The sequence below is a fragment of the Furipterus horrens genome, unplaced genomic scaffold, assembly GCF_987537825.1.
Source record: "Furipterus horrens unplaced genomic scaffold, mFurHor1.1.pri manual_scaffold_6, whole genome shotgun sequence".
NCBI lineage: Eukaryota > Metazoa > Chordata > Mammalia > Chiroptera > Furipteridae > Furipterus > Furipterus horrens.
The window spans coordinates 121,058,111-121,072,903 of NW_028327176.1; the positions used below are offsets into that span (position 1 = coordinate 121,058,111).

The 14,793-nt window shown below is 34.2% G+C and overlaps 1 long non-coding RNA gene across 5 annotated transcripts in view; it reads right to left on the reverse strand.

Annotated features, from left to right (window-relative positions):
- The window catches only part of LOC150007322 (uncharacterized), an 84,399-nt gene extending 71,187 nt beyond the window's left edge, over positions 1–13,212 (reverse strand). For 4 of the 5 annotated variants that reach the window (XR_016511807.1, XR_016511805.1, XR_016511804.1 and 1 more), the window contains exon 1: positions 13,094–13,212. This is a non-coding gene — a long non-coding RNA (uncharacterized LOC150007322). Of the gene's footprint in view, positions 1–10,557; positions 10,607–13,093 lie in introns of those variants that run through there. The other variant, XR_016511808.1, reaches the window with a different exon arrangement.
- Between the last annotated feature and the right edge of the window lie 1,581 nt (positions 13,213–14,793).

Below are 14,793 nucleotides of genomic sequence, written 5' to 3' on the forward strand. Positions count from 1 at the left end.
ATATAAAGTAAAAAGAAAAAAACCTTTTCAGCCTATTATCTTTATCAAATTACTTTATTAAAAATAATAAAAAACACATAATCTCTATTTTCAATAAAACTATTTGGGCTTTGTAACCCTGACCTATGGTGTATGTACATGGAGAGCTAATAAAGGAATACAATATGACACATCAGCTTTTTAGTGCTTCACTTTTAATTATAAAAAGCTAGCCAACAGGGATCACCAGTCATTTGTGGATTCCCACCATGGATAAAAGGAGCCAAAACAACCTGAAGAAGAGACAATAGAAGGGCCAGAAAAAGTCCTCAAAGAAAGGAGATGACGTGTTCATGAAACAAAGACATGAAGTTATAAAAAGGAGAAAAGAAGGAAGGAAGAAAGGAAAGAAGGAAATTCTTTGAAATTAAAAATATGATGAAAAGCTTTTCAAAAAATAAGAAAATAACCCAAAAGGAGGGAGGTATGGAGAAAAAAAGGGGGTAAAATCAATCCAAGAGTTACAAAATCCATGAAGAGTAAAGGGAAAATAGAGGAAAATCAATTACCAAAGAAGTAATAAGAGTAAAATTTCCACAACCAAATACTGCATTCATATGAAGAGGAAAATAAAAGGAAATGTAAATACTGTATATTTGCTGTGTGAAAACAATAATAATCAATAAGTAATATTCATATAGTCATATAATAGATTTTAAAATATTATGTAACTATATTGAGCAATTGGAAAGAAGGCAGAAGTAAAAGAGAGCTAAAAAAGTTTTTATCTACTGAAAAAGAAAAATCAATAGGAAACCTAAAACTGGTCATTGAAGAAACAGAACTGTATGCATATTACTTGTAAAAATGATATATTTTTTAAAAATCTATGTTTTCTTCTAGGACTTTTATGGTTTCAGGCCTTACATTTAAGTCTTTAATCCATTTTGAGTTTATCTTAGAAAGGACAACCCTAATTAGGAGAAGGAGTTCGCTAATAATATATCCAATAAGGGGTTAATATCTAAAATATACAAAGAACTCATATAAATTAACACCAAAAAAATCTGATTAAAAAATTAGAAGACCTGAAGACACTTCTCCAAAGAGGTAACAAATGGCCAATAGATATGTGAAAAGATGCACAACGTCAGTAATTATCAGAGAAATGCAAATTAAAACCACAATGAAATATCACTTCATACCTTTCAGAATGGCCATCATCAATATATCAGCAGACAACACATATTGGTAAAGCTGTGGAGAAGAGGGAACCCTTGTGCACTGTTGGTGAGTAGGTAAATTAGGAGTAGCCACTATCGACAACAGTATAGAGGTTCCTCAAAAGTTAAAAAATAGAACTACCATATGACCCAGAAATGCCACTTCTGGGTATTTATCTGAAGAAGTCTGAAATAATAATTAGAAAAGATGTGCATTCCTATGTTTATTGAAGCATTATTTCCAATAGCTAAGATATGAAGCAACCTAAGTGTCCATCAATAAACAAATAAAAAAGATGTGGTACATATATACAATGGAATGTTACTTGACCATAAAAAAGGATAAACTTGACATTTGCAACAACATGGATGGACCTAAGTGAAATAAGTCATTTGCAACAACATGGATGGACTTAAGTAAAATAAGTCATACAAAGAAAGACAAAAACCACATGGTTTCACTAATACATGCAATCTAAAAACCAAAATAAATGAACAAACAAAACAGAAACTCATAGATACAGAAAATGAAAGGATGGTCGCCAAGTGGGAGGGTGTTTGAGGGGAATTTGTGGAAAAGGTGAAAGAGATTAAAACGTAAAAATTTTCAGTTAAAAAAATAGTCATAGGGATGTAAAGTACAGCATAGGAAACATAGTCAATAGTATTGTGATAACTCTGTATGGTGTCAGATACTACACTTTCTGTGGGATCACTTTCTAAGTTATATAAATGTCTAACCATTATGTTGTACACCTGAAATTGATATATTATTGTCAATTATAATTTAAAAATAAATTTTAAAAATTAAATTTTTAATCAATAATTGAACGTCTAAAAAATTGGGAAAGTGGAAGTCAGTTGTTTTGTTCTTTTTAATATAATGTTTTTATTAATTTTTTATTTAGGGTTTTTATTTGCCTTTTAAAACTATCTGCATATAGTGATCAAGAAAAATTAAAAACAGTAAACATCAAACATATTACCCTATAATTACTCAAGAACTAAAGATACTCTTTTTTTCTTTTTAAGCTCATTTTGTAGAAAATATAATTATTATTTGTTTAAGCCTCTACATTTAACTACAGAAAACCTCAGTTTTGTACTGTAATAACTATTAGGGTGGTAGATCCATCTACCTGGTTTTAAAAATTATTATTTAATTGTTTGTTTATAGGGATTAGCCAAAATTATAAGCCACAGAATGAAAGTTAAGTTATATATAGTGCTAGATCATGTATCGTGTAAGAATCTCTTCTATTACTTCTCTGTAATTTTTGCAAATAGTTGTCCAATAGCTAAAAAAAACTACTGCTAGCTTCCTACTCCAATTTCAAAATAATTTTTTTATTAAAATACTATTCATGCTTGTTGATTTGGAGAAGGTTCTCTCTCTGTATGGAGTTCATAACATAATTTCTTTTTTAATAGTTTTTAATTATAATTTTTTCCATTACCATTTATCCCCCTTATACCCTCTCCCACCTCTACCCACCCTTCTCTTCTCACAATTTCCTTCCCCACTAGTGTTTAAGCTAAATGTTGTACTTTTTCAGGCCTTATTAGAGCTGGTTCCATAGTCCACTGAAACCATTCAATCATGCATGCCTACATACTGTGTATTTATTTAATAGATACTTATCAAGAGCTCACTGAAATTACAATCACTCGTTTGTAGATTTTTTTGAGGATCTCATAATTTAAGCTCCATAAGAACAGGGTTTTTTTCCATCTCCCTAGCATTGAGACTAGTATCTGGAATGTAAAAGATGCTCAATAAATGTCTGCTGAGTGACTCATAGAAGAAACAGTACTTAGTGTTCAGAGTCAGATAGTCTTAGATTAAACCTTGGGCTTTTAGACTTAGTATCTCCTTAAATCCTCTATACATACATTTCCTCATTCATAAAATGGAAATATGATGTGCATAACTGTTGTAATAATTAAAAATAAAAAGTATAAAATGCCTAACATTGGCACAAAGTGAATTCTCATTGTATGGTATATGTAACTATTAAGGCAGTTAGCTTTGTAAAAATTATCATTTACTGATAACTGTGAGAAAAGTGAGGCCTACTAGAGCAAATATTTGTGCCAGTAATTCAGAAATACATTTTCTTAGAGTTTTCTCTTTGGGTAATTATCTGAAATAAAATTCTCTACTTTTCATATCTGTTCTCACATTCTCTATAGAAGAATATTTGACTAAATTAATATTGGTGATATTTCAAATTATAAATTTTATAAATGCAAGATGTATCTTTGAAGATCACAAATCACCCATATATATCTCTTTAAATCTCAATGGTATCAACTAGGAAGCTTGTTATAGCACACAAAATCCAGTTTCAGAACAACTGTTGGAAAATGCCTCCTCCCAACATCTTCCCCAGATTTCAGGCAGCCCTTATAATGAAATACCTGGCCTGTATCCAATTACATGCTTTGGTAGATGTCCTCTCATCTCTGTAAAATGTTAACTGAAAGCTTAAAGCATTTGCTATCATGTAGATATGATCCTTCTAAGATAACATTAGAATAATTCATATGTAGTGAATGCTAAAAAGTAAGCAAAAACATCGGGCAAAAATCTGATTTATCTTTATGTCAAAAAGACTCAAGAATCCTCACGCTTTCACTGTTACAGTAGAGACATTTGGTTGGGAGATACAAAAAAGTAGTGTAATTGAGTAAAGCTAGTTGTAAACGAAAAGAATTCTTCACAATATTCCATGTGGCCACTATTCTTTTCTCTCTTGAACTCACACAATAATAACATCCTTACAAACCATTAAGAAGATGTTTAAAAACTCTAAAGACATTTTGGAGTAAATTACTACATGGCTATTGATGATAAATATATATTTTGCTAGGTTCATATAATATTAATGAAAGATACCATCAGTTGAAATAGACAAAATAATAAAAGCAATAATAGTGTCATTTTTTTAATTTGGCTAGAAGACCTTTTATGTATGAAGGGGTTTTTAAAAGTTGGGGCGGAGTACTACAGCAATATAGAAGTCATGCATAACCTAATTTAGGAACATAGCCTGAAAAATAGAAGAAAAATTTCCATGTAGCTTTACTAAAAGAAAACATAATATTCATATGAATAGAATAACACAAGTATTCATAAGACCATAGAATGAAATGAGCTGGGATTACAGTGGAAAAGCTCTGAAGGTTAAGATTTCACTCAAAACTGATGATAAATTTCTAAATAAATTAGAAATAACAAGGAACATAATAGAGCTGAAATCAAATTATTTTAATAGAGGAAATGATTAAAATAATCACAGTAAATGCAGAGGAGAAAATAATCTATACGAAGAACAGATCCCTGAAATGAAGGTAGAATTTCATCTGCAGAGTGCAAGAGCCTACTTTCTTCCAATAAAAAAATTTATATGGAGTAATCAACTTTCAGGCATATCCTAGGTGAGTTATGTTACTTCCAAAATAATAATTCTTCAGGCATCCATGTAGACAACCAACTTAGTTAGAGGGAAAGATGGGGGCAATATGGACTAGGTCAAGCTTTATCCCAGTCACATTTAATGCCAGAACACAATGGAGCAGCGTCTACAAAATGTGTGGAAAGACTCCAACAGAATCACGCTGTTTTCATGCTGTCATTCAAGTATAAAGGCAAGAAAGAGGTAGACCCTTTCAAATATAAAAGAACTCGGGAATTAAAGTACTTTGAAGCCCCTTTGGGGGAGGGGTCGAGGGCGGGGGCGGGGAATTACCATACAACTAAATCAAGCTAATGAAGTCATTAATGGGGAAGTCTCAGTGAAAGGCACTCAGCATCATGAGACCATAGAGCAATGTCTAGAAAACTCCAAGAGGAAACAGTGTGACCAAACTCTGTAGTTGGATATTTTATTCTCTTAAGAAGGCAATAGGCAGACATTCTCAAGCCTGTAAGGACTCAAGGAATGTAAAATCTTGGAAGCTCTCTTTAACAAACAGTGAAATTCAGTCAATTGAAAGATGATTTAAATTGAGGTCAGAAATGGAAAAGCCACAGAAAGTCTAAGTGCAATGGAAAATCATCTATATACAATAGTATGTGAATGTTATTATGCCCTTAATTACTTAATAATATCTAAATAACATAATTTAGGTTCAGGTTGCAGGAGGTTATTCAGAGTAGAAATTCACTATTTTCTTTATATTCATAGCTGGGATCCAATTGTTACCATCTAAAAGTAAACATTTAGTTAAAATATAACTATGCATTTTTCATAATTTCTTTAAACTTGGTGGGTCTTTTACAGATTAATATTTCTTGTGTAGAAATATCTAACTGAAGTCCCACAATTAATTCAATTTCCTCATATAAAATAGTATGCATGGTGTAACATTGTTATAAATATAATTTTCTTCTGTGTATCATATGTATATGCACATAGAAATATCTGGAATTATGTTTATCTAATGTTAATAATATCTATTTCCAGGTAGTGGGATTTAAAATTGTATGTGTAGAAATATCTGGAATTATGTTTATCTAATGTTAATAATATCTATTTCCAGGTAGTGGGATTTAAAATTGTATGTGTGTGTATTGGTTGAAGTAATAAACATGCATTCGTCGGCAGCCATCCGTCTCGAGACGATGGTGTAGTTTCTTAAGAGTCTATCTGCACCGCCGAGAATGGCTGTGCAGTCTGACTCGGGAGTGACACGGTATCTGTCTCCTCCCATGTTGAATCGACATCTTGCGATGACGCTGGAGTGTCCTCTCCAGTGAAGCTGAAGCTACGGAGCCTGGGCAGGGTGATATGGAGGGTCTGCTGTTGCCCATGGGGCAGACCCCCCCTCTCTTCGCAGCTGAAGGGTCCAAGGGAAAGACGAAGTCAATACAGCTTGGGTTCAGGTGCGCCGCAGGAGTTGCCGGTGTTGACTACAACGTCAAACCGCCTTAGGGACTCCGGCTCCGGGTTTTCTGTCGGGGTTTACTCCCTTAGCCTTTCCCCTGAAGAGGTATGCCGCAAGGCAGCGGAGGTTTTTTTTTTGGAGTCAGAGTTTTCCTTCTCTGATGTGCCCTGACTGGAAGATCGAACCAGCGACACTTAGCTCGCAGGCCGACGCTCAATCCACTGAGCCAAACCAGCCAGGGCCTGATGAACCAGTAGATGCACAAATTTAACCTGTTCTTTGAAAAGCGTTGCTGTCAAATGTTGTACAGAATTAGTGAACAGATTCAGCTGTAAAAACTTAAGGTGTAAGCATTTTAGAACTGCTGACCATCAGCTTCCTTGCTTAATCTCTTCATGTCCTGAGAAAGGGAAGCAGTATTATTTCTTATATCTTAGATGCATTAAATGTAAGAGAGAGTTAGTGTTGCTACGTCACAGACCCTTCAAGGCGTCGCCCTGACTCAGTGCTAAGGGGACACCTTTATAGAAAATGACATTATTATTCTTAAAAATATATCTATAGAAACAAGGAAAGATAAGTAATCAAGGTAAGTCAGAGACAGCATTAGACCAGAAGTTCCCTGATCTGAAGGTGTCATTTCAGGTTAATCATTTCATTTATTACTTAGGACTTCATTCATCAGAGTACAAAGCCACCCAGTAAACTGCTTCCAATGCTGCCTACTCTCGAACTCCAGAAAAGAGTCAATCCCTGCTCACTTCCATTCCTGGAAAAATAAACAAAGTTCACTTTCTCTCTGGCATCCAGAGAAATGTGATTGCATAAAGGCAGCGATACTAACTCTGTTCTATTTATCACATGTATCTCATAATATGTCTTTCTTTTGTTCTTAGTTTAGGATTATTAGTATTTTGCTTGATATTTGCACCCAGAGAAAATTCATTTATTCTTTTAACAAATATCTTGAGTGCTTACAAAGATGAGGTACCGAAGAGTAAATTCTATCATCATAAGCTCATGTGCTTATCAGGGAGACGAACATACGGGCAGGTCATAACAACCATTAATGATTTGCCAGGCAACTGAGAAATCACTGCATTTTTTCAACTTGTGCTACCATATTCTTAGTCCCAGACTTATTTCTTCAAATACATTAAATTGAAAGCCAGCTGGATGTGATGTGATTTTTAAAAAAACGTATTTTGAATGTTTCTATTTTGAAATGTGTTGGAAGCATATGAATAAGTTTTATATTAAGCATTATTTATATTTTTTCTTTGGCAAAACAAAATTAACTTTAAAAAAAATAAATGCTGCAGTTTGCCATATGGTCTTTTAAAAACTTTTCTTTCCTATTTGTGTTCAGTGCTATTCAGTTTATTTTTAAATGGATTTTCCATTGAAAGCTTAAGCTGATGTCTAATGGAATTAATGCATGAAGTTAGGGTCAGACAGCATGAATTATTCATTGGGTTCTCACACTTGCCTTTATGGTTAAGTCATCATAATATATCATAGTTACCATGGAGAATGTTAAATTTCTAAAACCAAAAATTACTAGTCTTTTTAAAGTGACTTCTTTTTCATATATATATATATATATATATATATATATATATATATATATTTAAAAACCATTATCAGGGGCTAAGGATTATTTCATATTGGTATTATAACTTTAAATAAAACATAATCTTTATCTTTAATGAACTCAGTCTTATGCACATAGTTTAATAAAAACAAAATGCTTTTAAACCTTTGTTTTCCTCTTTAAAAACTGAACTTTAATATATTTATTTTAGTACATAGGTCTATAATTAATTTTGTATTTTATATTCCTTAAGATTATGCATGAACACAAATGAGGAAAAATACCAAGTCTGATCTGCAAGACAGATACTACTATTGTTTTTAGGTATTTCTCTTTGAGCTTAATCATTCTAATTTGAATTAGTATGTCTTATAATAGTGCTTTACTGTTCATTCATTTCTAGAGCATGTGTCTAAAAGTGGAGTTTACAGGCCACTGTGAGTACCATTGTATTTAGAATAAAACATAACACTCCTCCTGATAACCTGCGGAGGCCTGCAAGGTTTGCTCTCTGACCACAACTCTTCTAGCTCTCTCTCTACTCTCTAACCTGAATTCACAAACTCATTCCTGACCCTGGGCTTTTGCCTTTGCCCTTCTTCTGCTGAGGGATCTCCACAGATCTTTACATTATGGCCAAGGGTTTAATTCAAATGTTATTTTGGAGATGCCATTTCTTTTCTATGTAACACATTTAAAGTTATCACGTTGATGTATTTGTGAGTTCACAGTAACTGCAAGTTTATTGTTATCAGTCCCACCTGGAATGTAACCCACATGAGACTAGGCACTGGTTTCTGCCATTTTTGGTCTCTAGTCCCCTACCACCAGGGCCAAGGAGCAGGCCCAACGCAGAGTGAGCTGTCCTTAGACATTTGTAAAGTGAATGAACCAGGATCATCTATGGTAAGAGTTTGGCAAACTTTTTCCGGAAATGGGCAGATAATAAATATTTTAGGCTTTGTGGGACATATTGTTTGGTTTTCTTCCTTCTTTCTTTTCTTTCTTTCTTTAACCATTTAAAAATGTAAAAACTATGTTTGTGTAGACTTTACAAAGACAAACAAACCATGGGCCAGATTTTGCCCACAAGTCACAGACCATGATTTCCTGACCCCTGATCTAGGTGGCTTGTTGTATAGTAGATTGCTGCTGGAGACAACTGAATCAGTTCCTAGAGGTAGAGCCCAGAAATCTGTGTTTTCTCCAAGGAGCTCCATCAATTCTGCCACTGGTAAATTTGAGAAGTAGGGGGTTGAAGTGACATTAATAAATTTAGTATGAGTCCTAGGAAAGAAAATAGTAATAATAAAATTAACAATAATAATAATTTTAAAAATTCCACTGAGCCATAAGTCTTTTTTGGTAAAATGTTAAATATTGTTTTATGTTTGATTTTTGCAAAAAATTATCTCATTAATTTAGCTTAGGTCTCCAATCTAATGAGGCACAACACTTTACCTATTTTTCTTAGATGCCAGGAAGTGGAATTTGTCTAATCTATTCCATTATAGAAGTGATAAAAAAACTTTAAAACTGAAATTTAAATTAAAAAATCCAACACTTTGTTACATCCTTTTGCATATATTGCAGCAGGCACCAGTGCTGGTTGCAAAGTCAAGCTCTTTGTTTAGTAGAAGCATGACATGGAATTGGGTCACTAGGGAGAAGGCATTAACAGGACTTTCTCCGAAAGGCCCTTAAATTCTATTTCAGGCAATTGGTGCAGTAGCAGTTCAGTGAAATGCAAAGCACAGCCGTGACTTTCTCTTTCAGCATAGTAATCCTTCAGGAAAGGCCTTGATAACATGTTTTCTACTATAGATTTTGGTGTCAAATTGATTTATCAATTATCAGATGCTAGGAGCAATGTGAAACATAGAAAGAAAAATAATTACAAGAAACAACTGCCATCTATTTTTAATCATTCAGGGTCTTTTTATCAATAATATTCAAGCCTGGACTACTTTCTCATGATCCGACATCCAACATGTCTAGTCAAGGCATTGTAATTAATATAACCTATTATTTTATTATTTATTTTTATATTTTATTTATTAGTAATATGTATACACTTATTACTTATTTATAATGCTTATTTTAAACACTAACTATGTTCCAGCAACTGCACTAGGCACTGCCAAGACATGATCTGCTTTCACCCTCTCTCCCTGCTTATCCTGCCCTCCTTGTTTTATGGACATGAAGGAGCAAAGATGAAAGAGGATTAGGAAGTCAACCCAGGCCACTCCCCTGGGAGTGGTGGAGCTGGGAGGGCCATTATTGGGGTAGGTTTGAAATATGCCAATAAAATAAGAAAAGGAGAGAAACCAAGGGCCTGGACAAAAGCCAATAAGGAAAGAGGATAAGCAAGGTGGGAAAAGAGAAGCAGAGAGGCAGAGTTTTCTTGGATTCACATCACTTAATAAGACTTCAGACAATGTCTAGCAATGGTGAACAGCACTTCTCTGCAGTATTTTCTTTGTTTCCTGTCTTTTTACCTTTTCTGTGAAAAGTAAGTATTATGATGCTGCTGAATATGAGGTGCATCTTACCATTTTCCCCAAATTTTGTGTATTTTGAAAAAAAAATCTTTAGCAAAAACAAAGGGAAATCTTACCCAAATCACTACTAAACTTCTGTCAGTTCCAATTGACAGAAAATTACCAATTAAAGGTCAGATTAATATCCATTCTAGGCAAAAAGTTTATATTTGATTGTGAGGGACATGGATTGAACATACTCTCTTTAATGGAAACTTTTCTTAGAAAACAAGTCACTTCATAACAGATTCCCTAACACAGAGTTATGACATGCTAAGAGACCAGAACACAACATGGAAAGTTAATTAAAATATGGAGAGGCACGTACCTACACATGATTCTGCACGCACATTCACACACACACAAACACGCCCAGCCTACTCTTAAGAAAATGTTTGAGGTGTTTCTTGTTCTGTTACCGTATAAACACATAGAAACATATTTCTGTGGTTATGTCAATGCTTAAAAACTATTATTGTATATTCAACGCCAACTTCCTAAAACCATGAAGTACTTATTATATGATATAAGTGATCTTAAATAATTGAAGTTGTATAACTCTGAAATTTGTTTACATCAATTAAGAAGAACATTTATATGATAGAGAGGTGATAACAGACACCTAAGAAACCATGACCTACAATTATCATGTTAAAGATTTTGGTGTGTAATAATCTTAAAAGCAAAGATATATATGGACATATTAGTATCTCCCTAAAAGTCAACCACATTGCACATTTTCTTCCACTGTCTATATGTTCATTTATAAAGCACATGTGATGTCATGATGATGTTTTTCTATGCACTTGTGATGAGAACCAAAATTTTATATGATTAAAATTCTGTGAAGCCACCAAGGATCAGATGTTAACTAGGCTGATCTCATCAGAGTGCAGCTGTATTATTCAATAAATTGGAACAAAAATAATGAGTTTTTTGGGGGGGAGTGGTGAAGGGGGTTACTAAGTTTAAAAAATTAGAGTATTTAAAAATAAGTTCAAAGCATCTTTTACTTACATAGTAACTTGTGTTATTATTATTATCACTAGAACTACAAATTATTCAAATTACTTAATGCCTTCATAGAATGAGAATCAATTGATAATTATAACTCTAAAATCATTTAGCAAAAACATACTTTTATTTTTGATATTATAATAGACTATAAATCCTGACATTTTTATCCTCATAAAATCTTTATAATATTGAGATATCTTTTTTCAGTGGATAGCCACACTTACAAGAAAGTACAGAGAATCTTCAGGAGGCAAAAATAAAGTGAGAATGCCAATTCACAATGGTTAAAATGATGCCGAAAGCCAGAAGCTTGACCTGGGGACATTTGCTGATTTCCAGGGATCTATAAGTCTTCTTGGAGCACAAGGAAGAAGAGACAGGGACTTAAAGATGGGGATTCCAATGAGAGATCCTTTATATCAGGCCAGCGTCCCCACAGGGTTACTACCTTAGGAAAAGGAGAAAACTAGGGACGAAATTACCCCACAAGTGAAAACAATGAAGCTTGTCTGACAAAGCCTTGACTCTCAGGAAAGGTATGGGGCTGAATGGGTGGGGAAGATAATAAGTACCTGGGTTAAAATTGACAGTAACTTCAAGCTACTAAAAACTCCCACAAATCTTTAACTGGTAAGTTAGTTTATGGATATCTAGGCATCATACCTAGGTAACTTAAAAAAAGAAATTATTCTCTTTAAAAAAAAAAAAGAGAACATCTTCAACTCAGATCTCATTGATTTCTTACAGACAAATTTCCTATAAACTTGAAGTCACACAAAATATACCAAAAATAAAAAAAAGTATCAAAATTAAGAGTAAGCAGAGACATTAAAGAGAAAAATAACAATTTCAAAGACTTAACATATTGAAATTGTTCTTTAACTGTCAAATTAGTGTGCTTGTTAAAATAAAGGAGGGGGTTAGGAACATGCCAAGGAATAAAGGTTATCAAAAATGGTTAAACAAATGTAAAAATAAAATATTACAAGTAACTACTATAAATGTAAAATATAATAGTTAAAAAGGTAAAAGAATGCATTGGAAGAGATTAAACAGCAGACTGGAAACTGCTCATGATATTTAACAAGTTACAAGACAATTCTGAAAAAATTACTCAAAATGCATGAAGGAGAAACAGAAAAAAATTGGAAAATATAAGCAAAAACTGAAAAGCTCTAATATACACTTAACCAAATTTCCCAAAGGAAGTAACAGAAAGAATTATGGAGAGATTTAAAGATATAATCACAGAGAATTTTTCAAAATTGATAAAAGACACATATTTTCAGATTTAAAAGTGCAAAATCTTAAACAATATAAATAAACTAAAATTCATAATAGTCGTTTTATGGTGAAATTACAAAACCAAATACAAACCAAGAGAGAAAACACAGATTAACTACAAAGTAACAATAGACAGCCAATTTCTCAAAATAAAAATTAGAAGCCAGAATGCTTCCCTAGCTCAAGCCAACAGTATCATCCCTTTTCCTTTACTTCACAAATGACTTCTAGTTTGTTTGGTTCCCATGTAATCTTATATAGCTAGAGCATAACCCACAGTTTGTTGTTGTTAGTAGCCCATCATCCCCCTTTAAAATGTGTTCCCCTTAAGGACAGGGACTTCATCAAGTTTATCATTGCATCTTCAGTATGAACAACCATAAAGTGTATTAAATTAATATATCGAATGATCAAATGAAGCTTCTGACCCCCCCTCCCCCATTCAAATTCTCCTCTCCCAAGCACTTTCCGAATAACTCTTCCTGGGAAGAGAAGTTGCTAATCCAATTGCTCAGAATTTGAAACAATTGGGCCATGCTCAGTAATGGATCAGCTTACTCTACCTGGTGGGTAACAACAGTTTCACTTCCTCTACTACCAATGCACCAGGCTCTCTTCTTTCTGTTTCCACCTGGACAGGGCTTCTTTTTGCTGGGAGAAGTCTGTCCTTTTTACTTTCTAATCCAGCTTTTATATGAGTCTGTTTGGTAAAGAGATTTGGTATCTTCCCCATAATCACAGTCATATCACTCTCTCCTGCAGGCATGTGTGAGCTTGTGGTCTTTAATATTCAAATTCAGAATATTCTCAAGAGGAAGCCCCAATTTGGCATGATATCTAGGCCACACTCAAAAATCCAATCTTTGCCAAATCTTTCCTCTGTCATATCAAGCACTTCCCAAAGGTCTGATAAAATTGCCATGTTGTTTCATACATGACATTTATTCTTCATGTGCCACCATCTCTTAGTTGAGAACTCCAAAAGCATAGGAGGATTAATGATAGCAGCATTTGGGTACTTAAACTTAACCCCAAAGCTTAACAGATACTTCCTTATACATATACCCGTTCACACCCAAAATGAAATAGGACCTTAATATTATTGTGTAGTATATACCTTGTTCTTAATGAATATTCCCTTATTTGTAAGAATTTATTTAATAATCAGATGTGAGGAAACACAAAAAGGTGGTTTTAGGCTACAGCTGGCTAACTAACTGGCCTTAAGGTTTAATTTGAGTAATGAGGGTAAAGCACCTCAGTGAGGTAAAAATCAGAGAAAGCTAAGAGAATCAATGAATTGGAGGTCCCTCTAGGGCAACTGCATTGTTGGCATTGAGGTTCTAGACAGAATGAGCTCAAAAGATCAAAGGTTATCAGTTAGTAATTGGGATCCGTAGTTAAAATTATACAGGGTTCAGGAATTGGTGATGGCAATGGGAATGGCCATCAATGTGAGTAGCTGAGGAAGTGTGGAGAACGGCAGCTTTGGAGGAAAGGAAGACTGCAGAAAGATAGTATACTTATAAAATAAGAACAAGGGTGGAATTAGAAAAAAGAAAGTAAGAAGTTAAGATCAAGAGGAAAGGAGAAATGATTACCTGAGGGTGAATGGCCATACCAGGGTGTTAATCTGATGACATGGGATTTAAATATAGGATATTTTAGGGAAGGATATGCGGAGATCAAGAATGGACAAAAAGGAACCCAGACAATATCTAAGCCAGGTAGAACAAGGGCTGTAAGAGGAAAAATAAAACAGAAATATAAAAATAAAGCACAACTTGAGAGAGCCCTAGGGATAACAGGGTACTCCGGAGAGAGTCAAACCTGGCATGAGGTTGACCAAATAAAGACTCTTGCTTAAGATGAACCAAGAAAGCCAGAAGACAGAGAGAAAGAGCTGGAGAAGAGAGGAGGACATGAAACAGGCCTTGGAAGCCTTGGGAGCCAGTGCTTATCCTGAAGCTGAGAACAGGAGAAAGGGCAGAAGAAGGTTTGGCCTAGTGGACTCAAGGTAGAGACTGCAGGTGCTGCAGAGTGGAGAGGAGTGGGTTTCTGCAGTACTCTTCTTACCCACCACTAAATATCTCAGTCACAGTGTCTAGTTTATCCTTGAATTCTGAAGGGAGAGAGGTGAACTGACTGTGAATGTGTATGTTCAGTTATGAGCACTTAATAGAGGTGAAGCTTCTGGAGTAGATGGAGTCAGACCCCTTTCTCTTGTGATGATGCAGTTTGCAAGAACAGCTGTGGGTCACTC